The sequence below is a fragment of the Micropterus salmoides genome, unplaced genomic scaffold (assembly GCF_014851395.1).
Source record: "Micropterus salmoides isolate LMB-PRFRI ecotype aquatic unplaced genomic scaffold, ASM1485139v1 Ms_hic_scaffold_10, whole genome shotgun sequence".
NCBI classification, from domain to species: domain Eukaryota; kingdom Metazoa; phylum Chordata; class Actinopteri; order Centrarchiformes; family Centrarchidae; genus Micropterus; species Micropterus salmoides.
In genome coordinates, this window is record NW_024040041.1 from 37,189,638 (window position 1) to 37,211,035 (window position 21,398).

At 39.3% G+C, this 21,398-nt stretch overlaps 1 protein-coding gene across 1 annotated transcript in view; it reads left to right on the forward strand.

Moving 5' to 3' along the window:
• LOC119918257 (MAP kinase-activated protein kinase 3-like) overlaps positions 1-21,398 on the forward strand; it is a 38,865-nt gene that overhangs the window by 836 nt on the left and 16,631 nt on the right. The gene's annotated exons all lie outside the window — the stretch shown is intronic.

Consider the following 21,398-nt stretch of genomic DNA (forward strand, 5'->3'; position numbering starts at 1 on the left):
AAAAGGAAAAAAAAAAAAAAAAAACACAAAGCAGCAAGAAGACAAAGAGAGCGGAAGTGAGACACAAAGAGGCAGAGACTTACCAACCATCTGTCTATCTGATGGCAGATAAAAGAAAAAGTGAGTGATAGACAAGCCGCTGTAGAATGATAGCAAATTAAAAGATGACAGGTTCATTTCCAGCTGCCTGTCTGTGTGTCAGTGAGGCAAGTGTTTGGTTTCACTTTCATTTGAGTGTGTCACTCCACTGGAGGACCTAATGGAAGACACCATCTGTAAGACAGATGTACGGGTAAGACTCCACATATAACAAGCTCTGTGTGGTTTTCATACGAAATAATTGAAATGATCTGACAAGTGCTGAGGTGCATGGGATTCTGGGAAAATTCTGGGGTAAGAACAATTTTCTAATAAAATGTTTTTGCCCAGAAAACGTCTGTGGATTGTCCTGAGTAAACAGTCTAATTAAATTTATAGAGCAGTTTTCAAACGAAAGTCTTAAAAGCACTTTGCAGAGAAAATAGAACACAGTGGCAGTGGGTTGGGATGGGATGGGTTCCTAAAGCAAGTTATGTTCTGGATCTGGTTCCAGGTTGATAAAATATCTAGATTTGCTAAGCTGTAATGTTCATGAAAATCCCTCCTCACTATTTTGTAATACGACAGAGTGATTTGTAAAACATTCAGATAGCAGGCTTGTAATTTTAGCTGACAATGTCCATCACTTTTAAAGGTAATTTTTTAAAGTCAAAAATGAATGTTGTTTGGTTAGCAACAACTGCTCTGGTAAGGACAGAGAAAAAAGCAGCACTCTGTAAAACCACTTTATAGGCGACACCTGTTATTTCAGTGTCTTACAATCATACAGTATTGTACCTCCGGGCTGTGCACCAATAAACTTAACATCCAAAGAATAATCACCATCAATTTGGATAATTGATTAACGGAATTTTACAAACAAAGTCAATGTCTCTCTGGTTTAAGCTTCTCAGTTTAGAGAATTTGCTGTGTTTTGTCGAACTGAATTTTGGGTGATGATTAACTAAAAAATTGTCAGATAACGATTAACTGAAAAAATCAATAGTTGCAGCTCTCGTTGTGTTGCAGTTACGCAAGGGCCTTTATGCTGCCAGCTAGACAGCTCAATGCTGAAAGCATACTTTTAAACTTTAGTTACTTACAAATGCTTCAATCTGATTTAAATAGATTTATTGAGGGATCAGGATGACAGCACAGAAGAGGCCTCAAACTTTTTAAAGCAGCAGACAACGATACAACACTGTAGAAATATATAAATAGAGCATTACGCAAAACGTTGATTTGTCTCCAGAAAAAGTCAGTATGAAAACCACAACTAGAAAACAAAAACGCTGATCCTCAGTAATGAAGCCCATCTGCATTTTTAAGTTGACAGTGTCGCTTCATGTCTGGTCTTCAACAGAACATACATTTCCTGCTGTGTTTTAATCCTCTTGAAACATAATGTTCTGTAAGAGGAAATATTAAGTCCTTAGACAGGAGAGGCTCATATTTTTGTCGTTTCAGGTACTATAAGTAGGGAGAGAGAACAAAGTTCAAAAACACTTCAAATTCCCACTAGAGGATGATGAAAGGGGAACAGGGGTTGATATGAGAGTGGGGAAAGAATAAGGATGTGCTATTCATCACTTCAGTGAGGAGACGGTTGATTAAATATTCAGTTTGATATCAGACGAGTGTCGAACTCGCCTTACACTCATACCGAAAGAGCTGCAGCTGCAGTGGTGCTGTATGGCGCACTGCAGCCTGAATGCATGTTGTGACTGAACAGTGAAAGGGATATTTAAAAACTTCCAAAAGACACTCGACCCTGGGAAAAAGTGCCACTCTGAGAAAGTGGTTGATATCATAAAATTAGCACACATCACACATCATGGCAGAACAAAAGTAGACCAGAATTAGATGAAATAGAGGGTTATGTAAGTGTGTAGTTGACAGGGTCGTTTTGAACTCTTCTTTTATTTGTTCATGCCTGTGTGTGTAGAAACCAGATCTTAGACATTTTTTGCCATTTTTATGGTACCCGATGTATTTATGGGGACAAATAAATTCCTTGATGGACATTCAGCTTTGAGCTCATGTTCATTTTTGACCCTGACTGTCTCTGTTCCAGTATCTTCTGTAACTTGTTTGACAGCGAGCTTCATAGACCTGTTTCTGAAAAATGTGTCATGTTGGGGTATCTGACACTGTACTGGATAATAAAAGATGACAAGTGTGTATTTTTTAACAAACATTAAGCAACCACTGTTAGCACTACTAACCACTAACAAATTAAATGTGTCAAACAACGAAGCTCTAACAGAATCTTGTAGCTGACTTGTAACAAATACCTTTTGAAAATACATCTGATAAAATTTACTATCCAGTAAGTAAGTAAGTAAGTAAAACTTTTTTTTTAACACAAGTTACAAAATGCTGTATATAGCAAGCATGAATATAATAAATGCAAGGTTCATACGAGAAAAACATTTAAAAGGTTGTCAATGTACACACATACAAACACAACACACGCAGAGAACCACAAAAAAACATTCAGCAACCATAAAGCTAAATTAAGCAAGTGGGTTTGTAAAATGTTTTTTGAAAACAGTCAACAGACTAGGTTCATCTTATGGAAGGAGGGAGATGGTTTCCAGAGTCTGGGTGCTAGCGCAGCAAAAGAACGGTCGCCTTGTGTTTTACATTTGGCATGCAGTTTAGCCAACAGGTTTTAGTTGGATGACCTGAGAGGATGCTCGTGGTGTAAAGGCTTAGTAGCTCGGAAATTATAGGCAGCAGCTAAGTAATGTAGTGCCTTATTAGGGAATAAAATAATTTAAAAATCAACTCTTAACATTTTTTCAGTGTTTGAGTTGACAAAACAACAACAACAATACAACCAAAGCAACTGATTATCTGGCCCAAGGGAAGCAACTACATGGAGAAATGAATAGACCAGAGGATTGACCCCTGAGGCACCACTGAGACTGAGAAACGTTTGTTTGACAAATATCAACCAGACCACTAAACTAGCGCTGCCCCTGAGAAAACCAGCACGTCTATTTAGTCTGGTGATGAGGACGGAATGATCATTGGTATCAAAGGCTGCACTTACCTCTGGTAGAACTAAGTGTTCCCCACGGTCACCCTGCATAATTCTCATGCAGGGTGACCGTGGGGAACTCATTTGTCATTTGTTCATTTGACTCTAAACAAAGCAGTTTCAATGCTGTGTGTTGGCAAAAGCCAGGAATTTTTCAAAAAAATGTATCCCTTTTAACAACTTGAAGGAATACTTTGCAATGTAAGGTAATTTTGATATGGGTCCAAAATAGTTTGGAACGGATGGATCACGGCCAGTTTTTTTTAATGCGGCTGGACAGAGGCTGTCTTAAAATGACCGGACACAACCGGAGGTGAGGGACAGATTTATAATAGTGAGTACAGCAGGGCTAATGACAGGAAGGACCTCTTTAAGGAATGTGGAGGGTATGATATCAGTTGGCAGGAGGACAGGTGCCGATGAAAAATTGTATCATCAAGGTTGTGCATGGTAATGGTGGCAATTGGGTTAGGAAATCTGGAATATTACTAGATAGATCAGATGATGAGAGCAGGCCACAATATTGGATCTGATACTGTTGATTTATTGAAAAATGACTAATACAATTCACATTCTCAGTTGAGGCAACAGAGATAGAATGGGTGGAGGATAGACAAACTGATCTAAGGATGTAGCAAGTCAAGGCAAGCACATTTCAACAATTCAACAGTTAAATAGAAAATAAAAACAGGCAGGTTTCTCACCTTTGCTTATCTTACTCTTTGATTCCCCATCTCCCACTGTCTTTTTTTAACACTGAGGGGACTCTGACCCTTCCTTAGATACAGTCGTCACTGTAAATCCAGATTTTCCACCCTAGAAACTGGTAAAGGCACAACAAGTTGCTTAGGGACTCTGACCCTGAGGGGACTCTAACCTTTTAACACTTAGGGACTCTAACCCTTAAGCCTAGTTCACACTACACAATTTTTTTGCCCGATTTGCTCAGCGACCGTTGGGCTGTGATCAGGGCTAAATCAGCAATCGATCAGCGGTCGCTAGGCGTTATGTGTGAACTACTTAACGATGCATCAAAACTGCTCCCTGACACATTTCTGACACATCGCCGACACCAGCCAGATATGTAGCACGCCAAATATCTGGAGGAGTTGGCCGACTCGACATCCACATCCAGCCAATGAGAGCAGGCAGCTGGCAGAGCAGGCAGCTACTTTTTGACAGCAAAACACTTTTTCTGCACGAGCTTTAAGGGGACTCTAACCCTTCCTTAGATACAGTTGTCACTGTAATCCATATTGTCTACGTAGAAAACAGGGACTCTAACACTTGTAATTCTTCTCAGCCCTGTGAACTGAGGACCAGCCGTGTGAGATCAAAAAAGCACTCTAAGCAATAGTTCACTGAAAATCTACAGGACAGTCAGTGCAGTTACAGCCGTTTCATCTCGGTCATATACCGCCGATTTGAGATTTATCCGGAAGCGTCTATGAGACGCTCTGGGGCGTCCCGTACAGACCGGAAGTGCTAGTTAGCTAGCGGTAGCTACGTTTGTAATAAAGGTGTTGATGGTCCCCCGAAGCCCCTACCCTTACCACAACCATCAGAAATGTTAGTACCTAAACCTAAGTCACTGAATTTATGCATGTCGACCGGCTAACCCTACAGCTGTGCACATCAGGGTTAGCCTCCCTTGTGTTGCTGCAACGTAGCAAACGGGGGCGTTTCATACAGGGTACCTTTAGCGTAAATCCTTACGCTTTGTCACGCTGTCTGAAAGCTGGTTATGATGCATTGAGATGAGAATGTGAAAGTTATCAATCTACAGCTTTAAATTTGATTTAATTAAAGGCAGTGGTAAAAAGAAAATTCTTGATTCAAAAGAACTGAGAGTTTCAGCTGCAGTTTTCTTGGAGTTTGTTCCAGATATATGGAGAATTAAACTGAACGCTGCTTCTCCATGTTTAGTTTTGACTCTGGGACAGAAAGCAGACCTGTCCCAGACGACCTGAGAGGTCTAGATGGTTCATAACGAAGCAGAAGATCAGAAATGTATTTTAGCCCTAAACCATTTGGTGCTTTACAAACCAGCAGCTTCGAAACACACCATAAATGAAGACAGTATGGCAAAGCTGATAGTCACAGCAGGGAACATGTGTGGGGTTGACAAACATGGACAGCGTCTTTGGGCCAAAATCAAGTATACCTCTGACCTCTCCTCACAGATGTGGGAGTGTGTAGGTCTGCGAAAGTCTGGATTGAGAACCAAACTCATTACATTAATCTTATTAACGATGACTGACAATGAGCAATAGCTTCTTAAAGGCCGTTTGCACTCATTGCATTATTAGTCTCACAGAACTAACTTCTGTGAGACTTCCTGATCCACCCTGGAGAAATATATAGACCCTGCTTCCTGCATTCAACATGTAGGTAAAATCTCTTCCCTTCTGGAAAAGTTCCCACGGTAGCTGAGACCAAACCTACACCCTTGCTTGCGATTATGAATGGTGCCTTGGGTTCATGAGTTTAGGATTAAGATTTATTTTGGCAAAACTCTCTGGATCTGCTTTTATTTGACTGTTCAGGGCTGATGGTGGGTATGTTAAATTATATGTATGTATGTATTTCCTCAACAAGCATTAACAATTTGATTTGAAAAAATGCAATGTGGACATACAATGGTTGTTTTGTAGCATGAAGTGATGCAGCGGGCTAAACTGCGAAAAGTGTTACTGTTACTTATCCCAGGCTAACTTCTGCATGGTGGATTAACCGCAGTTAAACAGAGTGGATCAACATTGTGAGAGATACAGCTCACTAACCTTTATCACACACACACACACACACACACACACACACACACACACACACACACACACACACACAAATACAAAAATACCTGTGTCCAATCCATAGAGAGACTGACATCACTCAATAATCTGTGGAAACACACACACACAAAGTCTGTATTGAAGGTATTGACCTGTTAAATGCACAGTCACTACCCATCACTCTACTCTTTGGGAAAGGCGCACACACACACACACGCTCTCTCTCTGTCCATCTATCCATCACTGTGTTGTTGAGATGGTAAAATGTCAAACTATAAATAGAAGGAGATGGGTGACAGATCAAAGACAATTACACCTCCATCTCCTTCTCTTTACCCCTCTCTCTCTTTATTTATTTTATATACAGTATATAAGAGTTAAGTGACATTTTAATATGCAAACATGCTTTTCCATCAGCTGTGGTAAAGATAACAATCAGCTTTGGATATGTCAAAAGAGAAAAATCAGCATTTGATAATATACAAAGACAATGCTAAAGAAGCATGCAAGTGCTTTTCACATTCATTTTAACTTGTGTATACTTTACATTTCTACTGTCCATTTTTCAAGTCATGCATAGATTTCCTTCCAGCCAACCATTTGTCTCCGTTAATTTCAGTTCTCTATAAAAATCAAATATCATGCAGAGGTTTTGAACCTGCTGTGCCACTGTTGATGTGAGCAATCTCTGACACACGAGATGTCATACTCAGCTGCCAAACAAAAGTGACGTCATTCTTATTAACATTTTCACAACATCCATGTGTGTCTTCCAAGTTTGATTTGATAACAAAAAAACTCATGAATGCAATGCCCTCTGCAACTGACTCTGAATGCACCCACAAAGGAGTGTTTTCAAAATGGTTTCCTTTTATTTCCGTCTTCAGAGAGTCTGGCTGTCCCCCTCATATACAACCAGATGCCCTTGGTTGCTCTCTCCATCATAGAAACCACTGACATTTACAGTTGTCAATCTGGCTGTTAGAGTAAAGAAATCAGTAGTTCGTCTCTCCATGCACTGTTTCACAAGAGAGACAAAAACAGACCAATTCTGACTAAACAATGTCATTTTCTCCTTCTCTCCATTTATGATTAAATATAATAATATTTTTAAACTGTTTTGCTATGTGTTGTCCCATATCGCCTCAATTCTAAACATGGTATGAGTTTATTTGAGCTCTAAAAAAAAAAAAGAAAGAAAGAAAGGATGAGCCACATGCATGACTGTACAGTTCATTGTCTAATTCAACTACTTTATTTACCATCAGTGTTTGTTCTGTAAAATTTGTAAATAAAACACTGGAATGAATCAAGTGTAAATTTCAACATCAAAACAGTTGCAGATAATTAAACATTAAAACATTTTACATCTGCATGTATATCATATATATATATAATACACTCACCACACACACACACACAACTATACTAAAAATATTGCCTGCCTGAGATCTCTAGGCAGGGAGCTACACAGCTGAGGGGCCCTAACAGCAAAACCCTGGTCAGCTTTAGTAACAAGACGAGACTTTGGAGCCGTTAGTAGAACCCTGCCTGAGGATCTCAGTCATCAGTGGCTCGTAGGGAGTTATCACAGATGTAGGCAGGAGCCTGATCATTCAGGGCAACAGTAGTTAAATCTTAAACCTAAAAATGCAAGTTAGAATCTTGGCTGCAGCATTTTGAATGAGCTGCAGTCTATGAATGTTTCCCTGACTAATACCAGAATACAGAGCAGTAGTCGAGTCTTGAGGAGATAAAGGCATGGATGACCTGCTCTAAGTCAGCAGAGAAGAGGAATGATCTAATCTTTGTTAGTTGCCTCAGCTGGACAAAAAGGACTGCACCGCTTTGGTCACCTGAACATCAAAAGACAGCTCTGTGTCAAAAATTACACCAAGGTTGAGGGCTTCTTTCTGAATGTTGTACGAAAGGGCACTGAGCCTAGTGGAAAATTAATAAGGTAGCTAGTGCTGAGTCCAAAGGGGGGATTAAAAAAAGACAGTTATTAGACATCCAGGCTTTTATCTTATCTGGTGAAGAGAGAATGAAAGAAACAATTGTACAACCAGGCCTCAAAGGGACATTCAAGTGTCATCTGCATAGAAATGGAAATTAATATTGTAAGTCGGAATGATTTTCCCCAGGGGTAGCATGTACATGGTGAAAAAAGATCCAAGATCGACCCTGGGGGACCCCACAAAAGGAGGAGCATGAGAGGAGGAGGCTTCTCCAAGGATCACAGAAAATTACCTTTGATAGACCATACAAGGCCACATCACTGATGCCAACATAGTTTTTAAGACCGCTAATTAAAACAATGGTCCACAGTGTGGACCAAGTTGAGGAGATGTTTTCTATAAACAGCATTTTTAAAAGGGGTAAATAGAGGCATGCCTAAAACAAGATGGAAAATGGCCAGTTGACAAAGAGCAGTTAATAATGGCTAAAATGTCTGGACTAACCATCTGAAATACAACTTTTAAAACCAAGTCAGAAGGCATGGTATTCCGTCTGTCCCTCACAAGTGTATGTCTCCCTACAGCCTAGTATCTATTATGTTCACAATTTATAACCAGTGCCACCCCTCAGTGTCAATGTCAATGTGCCCTTGTAGGGCGGCAGGAACTGAAGGTGTGGAGGTCGGGTTGGCAGATGGGTGTATATTGTGCTTGAGTGTCATGGGGGACGCCACAAATTGTGGCCCATCACAGACCTGCAATGATCAATCTTTTCTTAATCTCATGTCACATTTGCCATGGTGAGAAACAGTAAGAGAGAACAAGCACAGCGTTGTCAAACTGAGTGAGTCGTCCTACATTTCAACTGAGAAACTGACAGTGTCAATCTCGCCTCAGAGATGACATGAGGATGACAACGTGCCGTCACACCGGAGGAGGAGACTTTTTCTGTTTTCCCCTCGGTTGAGGAGGAAACGCTGCTCTCAAAGTTCACAACCACTTTGGGTGTCAGAAAGGTTTTATTTCTACTTTGTCTGACAGCTGATCTTCTTCTTAGATAGATCCCGTGTACAGGTTTGGACTCAGATGCTGTTTCTTTGGTGAATGTTAAGTAGCTCTTTATAAATACCAAAGATGAAACAGGTCGACTAGTGAGCGCTTCCCACGCTGAAGAGAAAACATCTGTGCTGACGTAGCCTACAGCGAGAGAAGCCAAGTCACAACTTGTTTTTTTCCTCCTTCTGTCTCACCCTTAACCCCCTTTAGTCTCATTTTGCTTCCCCTCCTATGCTCTTGCTATCTCAGCCTGAAACCTGTCTGACCCTACACATATATACTGCATATCCATTGAACCCTTGGCTATTTTTGCTTTTGTTTACTCCTTTTATTTCTAGCCTGATGGCATGATTGTTTTTCCAAGGACAAGCTAGGCCTCTTAGAACATTCATCATTTGTCATGTAAATTGAACAAAAATAGGACTAATTTGAGTTTGCAACAATTTGAAATAGTTGTGACTTCTGCTTGTTTTTAAACCACCATAAACATTTCTCCTAAATTACAGATTTACTGATTTGTTTAGGAAGACGTTACCTTGGCAACCTTTACAAACAACTTTTGTACTGGACTTTAAAACAGTTTCAACAATGTGCATTGAGTTGCTCAAACATAACCATTAAAATGTTATTAAGCTTCATTTACCCAGAGCTCATATTGTAGGAAAACAAATGAGGAACGTTGGCAGCGTTTTGCAGATACATTCAATAGGTATTTTGGTATATAAAAGTTATGGTTTATTTAAACTCGAAAATATAAGTAATCCAGGCACTATTGCATTTTAAAACATATTCGCCATTGTAAGTGCAGGGCGCAAATTAAAAAACACAGTGATTTCCATTTTCTGTGTGCTTTATTTGTGTTTTGACAGCAGCTGAATGCCAATCATATTCTTTTGAATGTAATCACAATTGCCTTCTTTCCCCAGATGTTGATTGCTCCTTGCTTTACAGTCAAACGTCCACTCATGCCTGATAAAATAACCTTCTGTAGAACTAGTTAGTTTCATGTATAGTTATTTGATGTGTCTCACAGTCCACAGAGCGATTACAATGCAAAGTCTTTCCACAGAGGTTTTACTTACCACGGACAGTGCTGATAGATGAAGCTCATACCAGCATCCGTATGTGTTTAAGTGTTTCCTGAGATGCAGGTAAGAATTAAATTATAAACTTGAAAAGACCAAGAGCCTGCTGACTTTTACAAACACCCTGAACATCTAAGACTAATTCTCACTGGAAAGGATTAGTTAATCTTGTATCTAATCCAAACTATGACAACTTTAATGAAATGGATAAAGGTCACTTGTTGTGTCTGACATCAGTTTGTCCATCTTTTTCATTGATTATCAATATCAGTTGATCTATTGGATTTAAACAGCAGAACTTAGTATAATTTAGTAAGACATTATTATAACTGACAGATATTCTTTCCAAAACTAAAATTAAGGCCCAAGCTGTATTAAAACCAGAATGACCCCTTACAAACAGAGAATCGTTTTATCAGGATATTTTCAGTGTTATTGATCTGTGGAGGTTAAGCTTCAGCTGTTTGCTGGCATTTGAGGAAAAAAAGAAGGAAGGAACAGCTCAAAACTAAAAAAGATGAAATTCTGGTGCTTCTGTGGGTTTGTAACTTCTACACTTGAGACTGCAGGTATGGATCTAACGTCTGTGTTCTGTTTACTTCTATCCTTCCTGTCACTCTGCTGCTGTTAAATGTCACATCTGTAAAGATCCATGCCGTGTACTTTTTGTCTTGAACTGCAAAAATACCTTCAACAAATACGATTTAATGAGCAAAAGAAAGTGCATAGTCTGTCAACGTGATGCATGAAGGGGAAGAAATAGGCTAGACTGTTCTCTGCTATACATAAATGTTGTTTAAGTTCCCTTCAGGTGTCAATACCATCTCTAGTTGGTCCCTGAAAAAGAGAGAGAAAAAAGAAACTTCTGAAATGTAGAAGTTTAACAACCTATGACTTCACATGTTCTCAAGTCCTCAAACCACAAACTCCTCCTGACTTGGCAGCCAGAATCTGCCTCATAACAGATTCATGTCATCTCACATTCATGTCACTGCTCCCCTCTGCAATCGTTCCTGTCACTTGCTGCAAGTGTAGCCTTAAATAAAGGCGATTTTCTATGGCATTTCTGCTTCAACAGAATCCAAGCAGGCCGTTCTGTGATCATATTTTTAAGGTTAAAAGACCTTAAGGTGTGAATACCTTAGCATGCTGGTTGTATGTTGGAGAGACTGAGAGAAAATAATAGATCACCCCTCAAGTGCAAATGTTCATAATGACTTATTTAGAAAGCCTTTCTCATTCTTTCTACTTTATTTGAACGTTTACAATTTGACTGTTAGATTATACAGGAATTCTGGCACCATGTACTTACCATGTTCAGGTGGGAGTTGCCTTCTCACTTAACAGTGGCTGGACAGGAATTAAAATTGGTACTTTTGCCCACAACAGTTGATCTGGTGAATGAATGACGTTACCTAGACATTATTTGTCATTGCGCTGGTTCCTAGTACATCTCTTAAGGTGTCGGGGAGTGAGGTTTACTCTGCAGAGCCTCACTTGCTTCCGTAACATTGTATGAGAAGAAATTTTGTTATTTGTTATGCCCAGTCTAACAATGTCTGAGAATATTTGAGCCTGATAGCATGAACCTGGGGAAGGGAACGGTAGATTTATTTGCAGCATTCCAAAAGGAAATAGTAATGACCAACGCCAAAATAACAAACAAAACACTTATCTTGGAGTCAGCACTCCCTTTAACATAAACAGACAGAAAACAACAGGCAACTTATCTCCCCAAGTAATATGAACAGGGGAAAACAAAGGTTAGAAAAACTGGCAGCCCATCCTACATCTCTGACTGGGGTAAATTGTGTCAGGTTGGGAGAACAGAAAGATGAAGACGATGTCCCTCTGCACACAGTTCATAAAATCAAAAAAAATTTTAATTTGAGGCAAATAATCCTTAAGACAGAAACACTGAATACAGCTTATACTCAATATAAACACTATAAACGATGGAATCTGAAGCCCATGGTGAGACCAGAACCCCACAGTGTAATATTTGTATTCATAAGTTGTATTTGTGTTTAAAGGAGGCCTATTATGCTTTTCCACATTTTATGACTTGATCTACAATGTCACAATGTTGGAAGTTCATGTTAAACATGGCCAAAGCTTCAAATAATGAGGTTAAAATATTTAAAAGAAATCCCTGTGAGCAAAAATCTCAGATTTCCTCCTGTTCTGAACGCTCTGTTTTCAGCTTTTTCTACAACGGCTCCATTCTACGACACACTGAGCTAGACGGAGCCGGTATTCCATAGTCATTTGCGGCACAGCAACGCTCAATCTGCCTGTACGCCCAACGACAACAACAGCCTGGTAACATGTCAGGTTGTGGCCTATCAGACAGTGGGCTTTGAGAGGGGGGCCTGAAAGAGACAGGAACATCTTCAGCTTGTTTCAGGTTTAAATGAAGGCTACATGAAGAGCAGTATAAGATAGAGAATAATTTTTTGGATCTTTCAGTCATGCAAAGCTGCTATAAAAGGAGTCAAAGAACTACAATATAGGACTGGAAAAGCAGTATAATAGGTCTCTTTTAAGATGCTGAATGTAGGGGACAGAGCTAGAGGGCTAAGGTCTAGGTAGTCAGAAGCTATTTCAGACAGAGTTCCCGCAAAAAAACATGGAAAGAATATCCGCCAATATGACGCATTCGCTCATTGATACTGAACAAAGGTTTGCGACATAATCCTGCAACTACACCGGCATCCCGGGTGTGGCTTTGGAAAAGTTTAATGATTAGACAGGCTGCTGTCAGTAATGTAAAAGTAAATTGTTAAGAAGACTTAAGAACACTCATACATAAATCAAATACACAATAAAGAAATCATTCGGAAACTACAGGAACCGGTAGAGGTAGAGTGAAATATCCATGCCGGTGCGGGGTCTCTGGATTCAGGAAATTAAGTAGTTTGAATGGGTTGCTGGTGGATGATTTATGCTTAGATGCGGATTCAGATAATATCAGCCAACCCATGCATCACACCAATTCAACTGCTATAATTCAACTACAATACTGTATTCTGTGACTGTTGCTGCTTTCAACATGCTATAATTGTTATTGCAACCTCAAGATGCTGATAGATATTTTCTGGATTGTGAAGATATGATCTGAAGCCTTTATGCATTGGTGCTGACAGCTGGTCTGCTCATCTGACCAGAGATCATAGTAGGCTGTAACAAAACAGCTGACAGATTATGCAGCTGTGTGTCACACATTATATTTGACATTGCTTCAAAATGACTGCTCCGTAGCAAAGATATTTCATTTCATTAAATGCCGGATGCCTCGACTTGACAGATGTCATCGTGTCTGTCCTCAACTCCTCGACTTACATCTTGGGCGTAGGGAAGACGCGAGGCAAAGAGAGGAATCAAGGAGGTACAAATGAGGTTTGGACTGGAGTTGTCCTTTTATCGCTGATGCTATTGTCTTGAACCTGTAGTGTTACATACAGAGACAGGATCAACATTAAATGTTCCAATATCAATTAATGAATTGTCTTTTATGCAGATGACAAGATTTTACTTATAATAGGGCCAGATCAAAGTGTTGGTTAAAAAAATAAAATAAAATCTGTAACTTTAAAACAAGTTCTGACAGGTTACCTCTTGTGGTCATGCTAATTGTCTCTCTGTACAGTTGCAAAAAGGTTTAACATCAGGGTGGATTGCTGTTAATACAAAGTATGCACTTTAACATAATCTAAGATGGACACTCAACACTCTCCAGTGTTTAATCATAAAATAAACCTTACTTAAAACTTAACCAAATCATAACCCTAGCAGAAAAGAACCACAGTACTTTTTGTCAGTCACATGAGAAGGCAATAACAAATGACCTATTTGACCTTAGGTATGCGAACTTGCTATTCTTTTAATCACAGCTTCAATGTTTCTCTCACTACAAAGATTTGTTACAGTAGTTCTACAGAACAGACCACATTCTTTGATTTTACTTTTCTATCATATTGAATATTAGCTGTCCCTCACTGTGCCACTGTCTGCCAGTCCTCGAAAGACAGAAAATAACAGCATTGTTTTCATGTCCCCAAGACTAAAAGGGATTGAGACTCCTTGCTGTGAAGAAGAGCTGAAATCCACAGTCACCCAGAAGCGATTTTAAAACTCTAAAAGGGTGAACAGACGGCACTGCAGAATATTTCTAAAACAACTGAGTACTTACAGATGAAGACAGAATTAAATAAAAATGTGTAATTACATTTTAAGCTGTTATCTTGCAACCCCATTATCACCCCCTCAGTTTTACTGAGCTCCATGCAGTTACAAATGAAAGTAATCTCAGCAAGTCATTCTTTCTGGCAGAAAGATTCCCCAATTAAAACCTAGGGTCACATTTGGAATTGACTTTTGGGGAAACACATAACACATAAGAATGATCCAAGAATCATCATTAAGATGTGTAAATCCAGTTCTGTCTTTTACACTTTTTGTGAAACTTATTATTTGTCACCAATTAGAGTAATAAAACTTCCTCACCTCTATATATGTCTACAGTCTATGTTAACCAGTGACAATGAACACACCGATCAATTCCTGCAGAGCAGATCCCTTTATGAGCCAAACCTTAACACACTTTTGACACTTGTTACATTTTCAACATTTGCTCTCTGTTCTACTTCTGCTGCACACGGTATTTCGGTTTGCTGTTTGTTGCTTTCTACAATATGTCAACACATAAAAATGCAGACGCTTGCACACAGTAAACAAGGCAACAAATGGTGCCAATATAAATGTCAGTGTACAGGTGAAGATTCAATAATTCACAAACACAATTACTGTATGTATGAGCACACTTGTGTGAGGGTCTTTTCAAGTGTAGCAACAGAAAATATACGTTTATGTTATTTTTCTGCGTGATTCTGGGCATATGATCTTGACAACAACACATCCATCTGTGGCTGAGGCTCTTTGGCGCTAATACAATAGTGATATTAATACAGAGTTCCATAGAGCACAAGTGGAATACCTCAATTACCTGCAAAGATTTGCATCTTTCTCCTGGAAGAGCTTGTTGTTTTGGGTGCCTAATGATGACAACAGGAAATCACTTAATTCATGGAAGACAAAATGTTTTCAGCTGTCCATCCAGATGCCTCTTAAATAACAGAAACACAGGTGCATCTATCTAAGATAATGGACACTGCATTCAGCAAACAAACATTTGCATAGCAACCAATAATCATCCTGCACTCAAATGATTTGTGTCCATCCATCTGTCCATTACATCAAAAAGGATTCCACATTCCACTACTGAATTTTGTCAAAACGTTATCAAATCATTGTCAGTGTTCTCTGTTCACTTGTTATGGAACTTTTACAGAAGAAAGTTTCTGAAAACTCAGGATATCTTAAAAAGCATTGTTTGTTTTTTGTAAAAATGGATAAAAGGAAATCAGGGCAAGCAGCAGACATTAAGTGACTATGTCATGAAAAATACTACTGGCCCATTTTGGGTGAACTAAATGTGCAAGCGTAGTCTTAGATGTCACTGTTTATAACACGGGTCACCACACACCTGCAGAGAACACAGTAGCATTGCTGTTTAGAGCCATGAAACATCATCTGCTCTCAACGCTGCTGGGAATGTGTACTTAACATGCCCTTTACTTTAAAGAAAAACATGAAAAAGAAGTCTTTGCTTTACAGAAGAATCCCGTCTCACGCAGCCTATATCCATCTGTGTTTGTGTGTGTACTGGTGACAGCAGTAGATTAAAGCTTTGAAAATAAAAGCTTTACAGCGCAAAGTTTCCACATCAAATTTCAACACCTGGGGAAATCTTCGTCTCTGGTGAGTCTCCTTTGAAACTCCTTTGGCCTCATCTCAGCATCTGTGCTACCTGAGTCTGGTTAAATTGAATCCTAAACTGCCCCAGTGGAGTTACCTCCATGTAGTTGAAATGCCTTAAAGTGTCACCTTGATACTCTGTTATTTATTCATTCACTTCCCTAAACTAAATTGTTTTCAATGTGTCATCTATAAGAGTGCTTGCATCTGTCACAGCTGTCTTTGAGCATGGCACTATGTGCTGTAAAGTGGCTGCAGTTCTTAATTCTACTTTCACAGTTTTCATAGTAGCAACTTCTTATGTACAGTAGGGCATGTAAAAGCTTACACATTAATGTTAAAGCTTACCAACGGTGTCGCTAGGTCATTTTTCTGGGGCTTTAGCCCCCGATGTTTTGACTGTAGCCCGAATGTAACTCAACAACAGCAACAGAAATATTTCATGTTAATATGCAATGATCTTCATGACAAAGCCTGTCTCGCAGGTCTTCAAAGAGCGGAGGCTACTCCCAATAACTGATACATTTTGTTTGAAGTTCAGGTAATGTGACCCCCCCACTGTTACTCAGACTGCCTGCATTTAGGAGAGCACGAGAGAGAGAGCGAGAATGCATTGCTCACAGCTTCAGGGCTTCTCCGCGACTTCTGAATTGCAAAATTGTAATCAGTATATTTAAATATAAATGTTGTCTAGTAGTCTAATCAATGTAAACACAAACGGTTAACAGTCGCCGACAGTAGTGAGAGAATATCATGACACCTGACGCTCTGTGGCCTGCTGTCTCTGTCCCCTCGCTGTGAGACTGTTTTACTGTCTCCAGGATGCTTTATTCCCTCTAAAGCGGCTGTGAGCTGCACTTTATCAGAAGCACAGAAGTGAACATTTGTGTGGAATTGTGGTGATATTGCTGTCTGATCACAAGGGTTTAAGTTTCAGTTTTCTTCCTCTGATGAAGATCAGTGCGCTCGTCTCATTGAGTGGGCTACAGTCCCAGACGGGCTCTGTGTCTGTCAGACGGTCTAAAGTGGGGTAGCCTCAGGGGCGGACTGGTAATCTGGCATAGGCTACCGGCCGACGAACCTTTAGGGATGTTTGGTACGGAGCTGCAGTAGCTTCAACATCAGCTGGGCTATCCTGCATAGAGCAGGCGCTTGAAGGAGTAAAGGAGAGCCGTGGCCACTGAAAAATAGCTTGCACCAAGAAATGTTAATTAACAAATAAAATACTATGAGAAAGGTTTATTTGCACAATAAGAAAACCTGATTATAAATATATTTAAAAAAGTAACTTAAGGTAAAATGCTGCATTACATTCTATTATATTTTTATATTCTGAATTGTCACCTGCCAGAACTTTTGTCCTTCCCTTTATAAAAATAATGACATTTCCACCATAAATTAGTGCAGAAGATGTCTCCAGAATGCAGGAAGTGATTAATGCTCAAATCTTCTTGGGGGAGATTGAACATTTTCATCAATATTTCTTTTTAAACTAAATTCAAATAATTAAGCTAATCATTAAGGTGAAAAGGTGTGCCACATGCACAAAGACTTTAGGCTACTTCAGGCATGCCTGCATGTATGTAGACTCAGCTGGGATTAAATTAAATGAGAAAAGTTGATCTACAGGAGAAACATATCTGACATCAATACAGAATGCCTGACAGCCTTACTGCATTATATTACACTAAATTATTTTATTTTGAATTGTCATCTCAGACATTTCCTCAATAAATTGGTGCAGAATGCAGGAAATTAAGCCCTGGAGGACCCCCAGACCCCCCCAAGTAAATATTATCAGTGTTACTTATTATCAGAAAATGAGACAGATGTTAGAGTTACTGTGTAGTCATTTACTGTTGCTGGTGGGGGGTGGAAACAGGTGAAAACATGAAAAATATCTGGGCTGGGCTAAGCCACCAATGTTTCAACAGCCTGGAAATGCCACTGAAGATTACAAAAGGGGACCGATGTCATTAGAGCTAGATTTTGAAAGCTACTGAAGAAAATGCTACAGAAAAAGTATTTTGAAAATGAAATATTCTGTTGTGCAGTATCCCTAGTGAACTTTACATGGTGTGGCCCTTATTGCCAAATTACCTCCTAGGTATTCTTTCTGCAGAATAGGAGGAGATGAGAAAGCTGGATAGGAAAAGATCAATAGATAACCAAAGGAAATGAGTAGATTAGGAGTATGAAAATGGGAGCAAAATAGATGACAACTGGGGGAGGAGGAAGAAAGAGCAAAGAAGTGATCAGGAATAAGAAAATTGAGAGATCAATCAAAGAAGGATACACAAATGAAGAAGTCTATGAATGTCATACACACAAACATATATATATATATACACGTCAATCAGGGAAGTCCATTGAGATCAGAGACATAAATATGTAAGACAATAATAAATACAATAATGAAAAGTCAACTAAAAACAAGTTCAAAAAAGTTACAGCTAAAATCAAAATCAGGGTTTCAACTAGTTTCTGAATTCAGAAGCATATCAAGGTTCAAAGTACACTGCAGTTCATTCCAAATGTATGGTGCAAGGAATTAAAAAGCAGCCTTTCCCAGATCAATGTTAACTCTAGCAACCTGCAGCAACAGCCAGTCCTCTGAGCAGGTGTTATGTCTTCCAACTCTCCAGCCAATAAGTGACGTCAATATAGGGCAAAGGAAGCCTTAATAAATAATAAAAACATATGGTCTCTTCTAATGGAAAGAGAGAGATGACGCCATTGGTTGACCTTCTCATGTTTTGATAAAGAATGCACTGATGGTTGCCTTAGATGTCCAGTTATAAATCTAAGGACTGAGACAGCAAGAGTGGATGATGCTGCATGTCTGTAAATCATGTCACCATAATGTAGCACTGAGAGAAACATTGCTTCCACAATCTTTGTCTGCTGGACAGAGGGAACCAAGACTTGTTTGTATATAAAAACGAGCAGGACGGTAGGGGGTTAGTAGGAGAAATACCTGCAGAAAGCAACAGAAGGAGGGAGAGAGGAGAAAGCTATGGAGTTAGTAACATGCATTATTGGAATAAGAATGCAACAGATGGTGATGGAGAGGAGGAGAGGAGGTCAGGCCATCATGGAAGTCTCCCGGCAGTCTAGGTCTATAGCAGCACCTGAGCCAGCTCTAACTACAAGCTTCATCAAAGAGGAAAGTCTTAGTCCTACTCTTAAATGTCTGCCTCCCAAACCCAAACTGGGAGCTAGTTCCACAGGAGAGGAGCTTGACAGCTGAAGCCTCTGGCTCCCATTCCACTTTTGGATACTCTAGGAACCAAAGGTAACCCTGCATTCTGGGAGCGCAATCTTCTAGAAGTAATAAGATACTAACCGCTGTTTCAGAGGTGAACGTGGTGAATTGGACGTATCTTTATTCTTAATTCTTGAATGGAGATGTTTATTAACTGCTGAATTAAAGATATATGAAAAACCTTTAAGAAAGGTCGCCATGTTGGAGATCAATCTTAAAGTTTCTCTTCACAGCAATCTGAGTTTTGGATTTGGGTAACCAGCTATCTCTCATACATACTATTCTGATATTAGAAAGATCACTGCTTCACTGCTATTGGGGCTATTCCCAACACCTGTATCATTATAAAGCAGACAGACATTATTAGAGCCCGACCGATTTATCGCTTTGCAGATATGATCGGCTGATTTAAGCTACTTGCAGATATCTGCATCAGCCTTTATAACAGCCGATATGACAATTAAAAAAGACAAACAAACAGTCGTAGTTTTCCTTCAGGTGATGAGTGTTGCATAGTTTGCCCACCAGGGGGCAAACACAGTTGCTGGTCCTCATTGTAGACAGTCATGTAGTATTAGATTAATTCAAGGGCAGCATTTCCTCTGCGTCACTGTATCATAGACCCAGAAGAGTGTTAAGAAATTGTTTCAGTAGCTTGGATAGAATTAACAAGGTGAAGGTGATAAATTAGATGTAGAAAGTGGTTATTTTGTTGAGTGTTGTAAGGTAATAACTAGCATGACAAATTTATATATATGTGTGTGTGTGTGTGTGTGTGTGCATGTATGTGTGTGTATTATATATATGTGTATATATATATATATATATATATATATTGTATATATATTATATATATATATATATATTATATATATAATATATATATATACACACACACACAAGTTTATTTTTAAACTTCTTTATGTCATGATATCTTGGTGAGGTCTCAACAAAGGTTAGGGATAATCTTTGTTTATGTTATGCATTTCTTAAAAAAAAGGAGAAAAGAACATCGGCCGATATAAAAATCTCATATTGGTCAGGCTCTAGACATTATACAGTCTTTATGTGTTTATGGCTTGCAGCCTGTGCACACATCCAGCATACATGGAGCTACATCATAATCATCCCATTGGAGTTGTGTTTGTGTCCACCTGATGAATGTAAGTCCAATATTCACTCTCCTTTAGCTCTGGTTTTGTCTCCACCAACTCTGAGAATAAAATATCTGGCACTTTAGCTGTTAAATGCTCCTCTTTATTCACCAGCTAGTCTTTGTGTCTGTCTGCTGTTCACTGCTGATCAGGTAGTGTACAATGGGTTTATTAGTAAAACCCAAACTTAGAGCTAAAGGAGGCTAAAAACTTCCATTTGCAGAATTGCATTTAGCAGCCCTAACAGCAGAGTTGCAGTTGGTGAGAATAGTGCAATGGTCTCTCCACGTACCAATTTAAGAGGTCAATGTCAATATTATAAAAAAAATGCAGACACTGAGTAGTGGAGCTTCAAAGAAAACTTGGCTGGCTCTATTTACTCTCAAAATATATTGTAATTAATGCATTACCTTACCATTCTGTATTCACAAAGAAAACATGATAAAATGAGACCCATGATATTAATTGATGGTAGCAAAGGAAGGATTCATAGATGCACACTAGGCAGCAAATAGTCCAGTTTCTTTTAAATAGTGTCTGACAACATGAACACTTATCATTTAAGAAATCATTTTTACACAGTACAACAAACCTGTAACAGGGTTTTAAGCAGTAGCGAGACAAGCGTAGTGATGATGATGTGAGGATTTATGATCAGCACCTGCGCGCATTCTTCCAGAGATATTTGAGACAGTACCGCCTACTGATGCAAAATGGAATAGCATGAGATTGAATAGAGAATAGAGCAAATTATTTTTTTTTATTAATTTCAGCGGGCATCTCCTATGTTGGAGGAAAAACCTCGATACAAAAAGTAAGGAGAGGATAAAAGAGAGAGGAGCGAAGTCGACATAAAAGTGCATAAGGAGAGAACAGGAGACGAGGAGGAAGAGAAAGGCGAGAGGGAGAGACGAGCATGTGTCAGCTTTCTGCGAACCACGTGGGAAAGGAAAACAAGGCCATCGTCTGCGCGGGAGGGACAGCTGTGGGATGTTTGGCTGCACTTCCAACACTGTCTGTTGTCGCTAAAATAGAGCAACGTCTAAAGCTCCCCAGCCACCGCTGAAAAGAGGATCAAGAGCTTTTGTGAAAAGGAGAGCTAGAAATGCTTCTGTTATACCACACACTGCCTCACTTCTTCACCTAG